Source organism: Orcinus orca, chromosome 3 (assembly GCF_937001465.1).
Source record: "Orcinus orca chromosome 3, mOrcOrc1.1, whole genome shotgun sequence".
NCBI classification, from domain to species: Eukaryota; Metazoa; Chordata; class Mammalia; order Artiodactyla; family Delphinidae; genus Orcinus; species Orcinus orca.
Genome location: NC_064561.1, coordinates 4,374,793 through 4,381,575, shown reverse-complemented (window position 1 = coordinate 4,381,575; position 6,783 = coordinate 4,374,793).

Genomic DNA, 6,783 nt, shown 5'->3' with positions numbered 1-6,783 from the left:
CTCACACATACCCGGACACCCTTCTGAGAACAGCGCCATCCCCATCCCTACACACACACACACACACACACACACACACACACACACACACACACACACACACACACACACACACACACACACTTCCTTGTAGAGACACAGACACACGCTTAGCAGCCCACTGGCCCTCAGAGCAGCTCCAGGGGCGACTCCAGGGGACAGGGTAGGATTGCTCCTGCACACGTGTACACTCGGCGGATCGTTACACACACACACACACACGCACACACACGCTTTTCACACAAAACCCTCTGACACTCACACTCAACCCCGAGTGCCGGGTGCCCACCCCACAGCCATGCACGCACAGGAATCGAGGAGACCCTGCTGCTGTGCACACTTGGGCGCACATGCACATGCTGGGCTGGTCCGGGAAGCACAGCCCCCCTGTATACACGTAGCCAGACCAGGAGCCCACCCCCATCCCGGCCAGCCACCGTTAAGCTGTCACCAGCTGCCCCTTGGCCGCCTCTGCTTGCTCACCCTTCCCCGGCTGGGCTGGGGGCCATGGGAGAGGGGGCGTGCAGACACGTGGGGTGCAGGACACACACATGTGCCCACCATGTGGATGCTCGTAAAACGGTTGCCCTGGTAACAGCGACTTGAAAGACTCGGTTCTTCCTCCGGGGTGGGCAGGGGCAGGGGCGTAGGGGCGGGGCCCCGGGGGGTGAGTAGGACCCATGCCCGCCTTCCACCATGGGGAGACCCGGTCATACTCCGGCCTGGGAGGAGACCCCTCCACACTCAGGGACACACACATTGACCCAGTCACACACGGAGAAGCCTCCCCATCACACTCAGGCCCCCAGAGACCCTGCCTGGCTCGGTGCCGGCCCCACGTGATCACACCAGACACAGGTGTGACGCCCTCGCACACCAGTGTGTCACCTCATACAACCGAGCACCCCGGCTACTCTCTGTCGCCAACCACAGGCTCTGTCACCCCCTGGACAGGTGGTGACAGACGGACACCCTGTCACACTGGCTGACTCACATGGTAGCGGGAACTAGGGCACACACGGGCATGCCCACCTTTGGCCCCCACTCCCGTCAAGGAGCCGTCTGGGCCCAGCTGCCTGGGAGGCGGAGGGGATTCAGGGGCTGGTTCCATTTGCAGGAAACACGGGTATTTACAATGCTTTATTTTTAAACCTTCCTTGTTCCAGACTGGGTCTGCTGTGGGGCAGGGTGGGTGGAACTCAGCCTTGAACCTCCCACGCTGAAAGTGCAGCCCGTGGCCAGGGACTGTGGTCTCCCCAGTGCACGGATGGTGGGGAAGAAGCTCAGCGAAGAGCAGGGGGCACCCAAGGGCCTGTGGCCCCTGGGGCTGATTTGAGCTTGCTGGCCCCAAGGTCAAGGCTGAGGCAGGGGTGGGACAGTGCAGGGGCAGCCAGAACCCAGGCCCCGCCACTTGCCCGCCCCCACCCTGGTGTTTGCCGGGAAATTAGTTCCACTCCTTCACTGCCTCCTCACCCGCCCCCCCCAGGTAGCTCCAGGCAACGCCTCTCCTTCCCCAGCGTACTTGGAGCCCACGTGGCATGAAAACCGAGGACCAGAGAGGTCAAGACACTGGCCCAAGGTCGCACAGTAAGGCGGAGGTTCATATCTGGGGCTGGATGACTCCAGAACGTTCAGCCATGGCCCCCAGCTGCTCCTCCACCCCTGTCCCCTGCGGGCTGGCCCCCTGCCCTCCCCTGATGGTCACTGCTCCCCAGGGGGAGTGGGGAGTGTTCTGTTCATGTGTGGAGGCCTAGGTGGAGGTTTTGGGAGGCCAGCATCCGCTGGCCAAGACGCAGACTTGGCTGGTGGAGAAGTTTCCATCTTAGCGCCAGGAGCTGGTCCAGGCCCTGCAGGCCCAGGGCTGCACCTCGGGGACCCCTCCAGGGAGCAGCCCCATAGGGGTGGAAGTGGCCCGGCACCCTCTGTGTCCTCTGTCCCTTCAGCTGCCCCCCAACACCCCACAATAAGCGTTACTCCATCCCCCAGCGCTGGTGGCTGAGCTTTTGCTGATCCTCAGTTTCCCCATCTGTGAAATGGTGCCCAGGGCAGACCCGCGGCTGTGGGAGGTGAGTGTTGTCTTCCCATGGAGACATGAGGGGATCGCCCGGGGTCACTGGGCCAGCTCCGCACAGGGCTGCTGATTACCAGCTAAGAGGCTCCCTGAAACCAGGTTTCGGGGCTCTTGACTTGACAAAGTTCTCCTCACTGAGAGCTGGATGATGCTGAGGGCCCAGAGAGGCCTCAGCCCCTCCAGGGAGCGCAGCTGGACCCTCACACCTAGCTGGGGGTCAGAGCAAGGAGCCAGCCCGACTGGCTGGAATGGGGCCCACGAGGCCTTGGGGGTGGCAGGAAGGAGCTGGCTGGTTCCAGAAGAGGATGGGAAAAGCAAGGTTGGCAGCCATCCCCACAGGGCCATTTGCAGCCGCAGGTCACAGATCGAGGGCCCTGTCCCTGGGGGGGCCCACGTCGGCAAGGCGGGAAAGCCATCAGGCCTGGGGGCAGAGGGGTGGGGAGGTGGGTGGGGTAGGCCTTGGGGTTGGGGGACACCTGAGAGGTGCGGCCCGGGCTGAAGACCTTATGGGAGCTTACAGACCGCCCCCCCGCCCCCGAGAAGCCACAAATGCGTGGACACTATGTGTGTATCCACGCACGCACATACAGTAGACACACAGACACACGCTCACAGACTTAAATATGCACATCGACACGCTGACACACAATTACACACACAGATGTCCCCCAAAGTCAGTCATACTCTGCAAATGCGTATACGCCATCACACACACTCACACGGACACACGTAGTACACACGCACACACTCAGATGCGTACGGCAGCCCCAGCCCCCGAGGCTCACAGGTGCCACATACATCCCAGCACCCCGGCTCTTGTCACCCGCCAGCCTGGCCCTGCCTTCTCTCGTCCTTGGCCCGGGCTGCCCTAATCCTGGTCTCGTGTCCTGAAGCCAGAAGATAAGGGGCAGCTGCAGCCCCAGATAAAGGAGGCGCAGCCACAAATCCGGGGCGGCCCCGGCGGCAACGGGCAAAGAGCCCAGGCCACACCTGCCCTGTGCTTCCCCCCCTATCTGGCCTGGTTGAGAGGGACAGAGAGAGGGCAGGGGAGACAGAGACGTGGAGGGAGAGAGAGACAGAGGGGGGAGATGCCTGCGGGGGGGCGGGCAGCAGAGAAATGGAGACAGATGCAGAGAGAGAGAAAGATGGAGAGAGACAATACACGGGGAAAAGAGAAATGCAGAGAAAGATATGAGATAGACACACAGAGAGAAGGAAATACAGAAAGAGACCCCCAAAAAACTGAGACAGAAACAGGAAGAATAAAAGAAAGGGACAGAGGCAGGGGGAGCCCCAGTGACTGGGCTGAGTGCCAGTGGCACCTTCCCAAGGCTCTGCCCACCCCCTCCTGGGTGCCTCAGTCTCTCCACCTGCTCGGGGCCCCAGCGCGACCTGCCTCCCTCCTGCTTCCTCAGATCAGCCAAGGTCAGGCATTGGTACGACTCACGCCTGGTTCAGGGTTGGCGGGGGACATCTTTCTCAATGTCCCCACGCTCTCCAGACTGAAACCCGGGAAGTCCTCAGCTTCCTGCCAAATCCTCAGTGAAGGTGGGACCCCCCACCCAGCAGGTCCTGCCCCCTGTGCCTCAGTTTCCCTAGCTATGACAAGATGCATTCACTCAGCAAATGTTCACTGAGAATCTCCTGTGTGCCAGGCCCGGTGCTGCATGGTGGCAACACAGAGTGACCGGAGCAGACCTGACTCCCACCAGCCCTGGGCTCATAGTTTAATGGGGAAGATCCTCAACGCATCCCTTTTCCAGAGAAGGAGAAGTTGAGAACAGAAGGGTGAGTGGAATGAGCAAGGTGACTGGGTGCAGGGAATAGTGTTCCTGGGAGAGGGAACAGCATGTGCAAAGGCTGGGCGGTAAGACCGGCTCATGGGAGGTCTGGAATGAACTTGGTGCTTGAGTTTAGGGAGTGAGGAGGTGAAGAGGGATGAAGCTGGGGAAGGCAGCAGGGGCTGGATTATGCAGGAAACTTGGGGCTGTGGTACAGGGCTGGGGCAGTAGGGAGCCATGGAAGGATTGGGAGCAGGGGAGGGCCATGGTCAGATCTGTGTTTTAGAAAGAGTTTTGGGAGGCTGGGCTGTTGGGGGCAGGATGGGAGATTGAGGCCTTGGAAGGGGTGTTGGTGGGAGAGGGGATAGACTATAGAGAGACCCTGGAGAGAAAGCCGGGAGGACATGGGGACTGACAGGCTGTTGGGAGAGAGACAGGCAGGGAGGCTGATGCCCAGGTCTCTGGCTAGACGGTGGGGCAGCCCCTGGGCCAGGGGCCTCTTCAGCCCGTGGATTCAGGTAGCATTGGGATGAATACCTGTTCCCTCCACATAAGATCAGAGAGAAGAGTAACGGAGTTAATACATGAAAAGACCTTAGGACGGAGCCTGGCATACAGTAAGTGCTCAAAACTTGTCTAGCTACTAGTAAATGATTAATATTATACCATTATAATAACATAATAAATAATAACAATTAACAGGAATTCCCTGGCGGTCCAGTGGTTAGGACTTGCGCTTTCACTGCTAGGGCCTCAGGTTCAATCCCTGGTTGGGAAACTAAGATTCCGCAAGCCGCGCAGTGCGGCCAAAAAAAAAAAAAAAAAAAAAAAGCAAGCAATGAATAGTGTGTCACTTATATTAATACCATAGTTGTTAATGGCCAGTCCACAGTCTCCCTTTCTCCCCCTCCCCACAGGAAGCGTTCCGGGATTGCCTTACACAGAGGAGGCAGGTCATCACAGGGCACAGCCAGGGAGCCCTAGGAGGGTTCTCCTTGGAGGCTGAGGCTCAGAGAGGGGAGGCTCATTCCTGAGGTTGCCCTCTGTGGGCCTCGGTTTCCCCACCTGAACAATTGTCTCCCCAGAGTGGTCTGGGTGCCCCTGGGATGATGTCAGGGAGACGATGGTAGAACCTCAGGAGGCGATGGGACGGGCACCTCAGGAAGAAGCGAGCTCTGGTCCCTGGAGGTGGGTAAGGGGGGCTGAGTCTCCCAAGGACCGCTGTGGTTGCTTCCAGAGTCCCCGACTCCACTGTTTTATTCCCAGATTGTCCTATAGAGGGCGGCAGAGGCCAGAGATGGAAGACAAGCTGCTCCCTGCCCCCATTCCATTCTCTCCCAGGTCTTGGAAAAGCTGGTGCTGAGCCTGTTGTGGGCTCAGGCAAATCCTTTCCCTGCTCAGGCCTCAGTTTCTCCATCTGTCACTCAAGGAACACAGTCCCTGCCTCACTTCCTGCTCAGGGAAAGCTTTGTCAAGTTTAGCAGTGAAATGCAGGGGGGAGCTAAGGGATTGGTTATTCCCTTTCTGCACTGTGTTCATGTAATTCAAGGCAAATTATAGTAATAAAGTAACAGTAACAATAGTAGTCGTTAATATTTGTTGATTGTTATTTATTGAATCCTTACTTTCTAAAAGAGATATTTCTATCAGCCCCATTTTTCTGATGAGGAGACTGAGGCACAGAGCAGTTAAAGGACAAGGTTCTGGACTTCCCTGGTGGAGCAGTGGTTAGGAATCTGCCTGCCAATGCAGGGGACATGGGTTTGATGCCTGGTCCGGGAAGATCCCACATGCCGCGGAGCAACTAAGCCCGTGTGCCACAACTACTGAGCCTGTGCTCTAGCGCCCTCGAGCCACAACTACTGAGCCCACGTGCCACAACTACTGAAGCCCATGCGCCTAGAGCCCGTGCTCCGCAACAAGAGAAGCCACCGCAATGAGAAACCTGTGCACCGCAATGAAGGGTAGCTCCCGCTCGCCTCAACTAGAGAAAGCCCGCGTGCAGCAAAGAAGACCCAACGCAGCCAAAAATAAATAAATTTTATAAATAAAGTTTTAAAAAGGACAATGTTCCGGGACTTCCCTGGTGGTCCAGACTCCGAGCTCCCAATGCAGGGGGCCCAGGTTCGATCCCTGGTCGGGGAACTAGATCCCTCATACATGCTGCAACTAAGAAGCCCATGCCACAACTAAAAGATCCGGCATGCTGCAACTAAAAGATCCTGCATGCCACAACGAAGATCCCTCATGCTGCAACTAAGACCCGGCGCGGCCAAAAATAAATATTTTAGGGAAAAAAAAAAAAAAAGGACAATGTTCCCAGATGGTAAGTGGAAGTTCTGGGATTCGAAACTGGCAGGCTGAGTGCAGAGCCCTGAGGTCCCTGTACTACATCAAGGCTCTTTCAGCAACAGGGAGCTTTAGGAGGGTGCAACAGGGCATGGTGGGGACTGTGGAAAATGACTAGATTCCGCTGTCCTTGGCTGTTTGCCCTCCCACTTCCCTCGGGGTAAAATCCCAAGTTCTCCCAAAGGCCCACAAGGCCCTGCAAGACCTACCCCCTTCACCTCCCTGCCCTCACCTCCTCCCTCTTTCCGCCTCCCTCACTCAGCAGCAATCACACAGGGCTCACTGTTTCTGCAACACACCAGGCACGGTCCTGCCTCAGGGCCTTTGCATTGGCTGTTCCCTCAACGTGGACCACTTTTTCCTCTGATATCCCTATTTCTCTCCTTCACTTCTTTCGAAAATACTCAAATGTTACCTTCTCAGTGAAGCTTTCCCTGACCATTCTATTAAGAACTGCAACCACCAAAAATGGCTTTCCCACTTCCCCTTCCCTGCTTCATTACTGTCCGACATACAGTATACCTTACTTATGTATTATGTCCA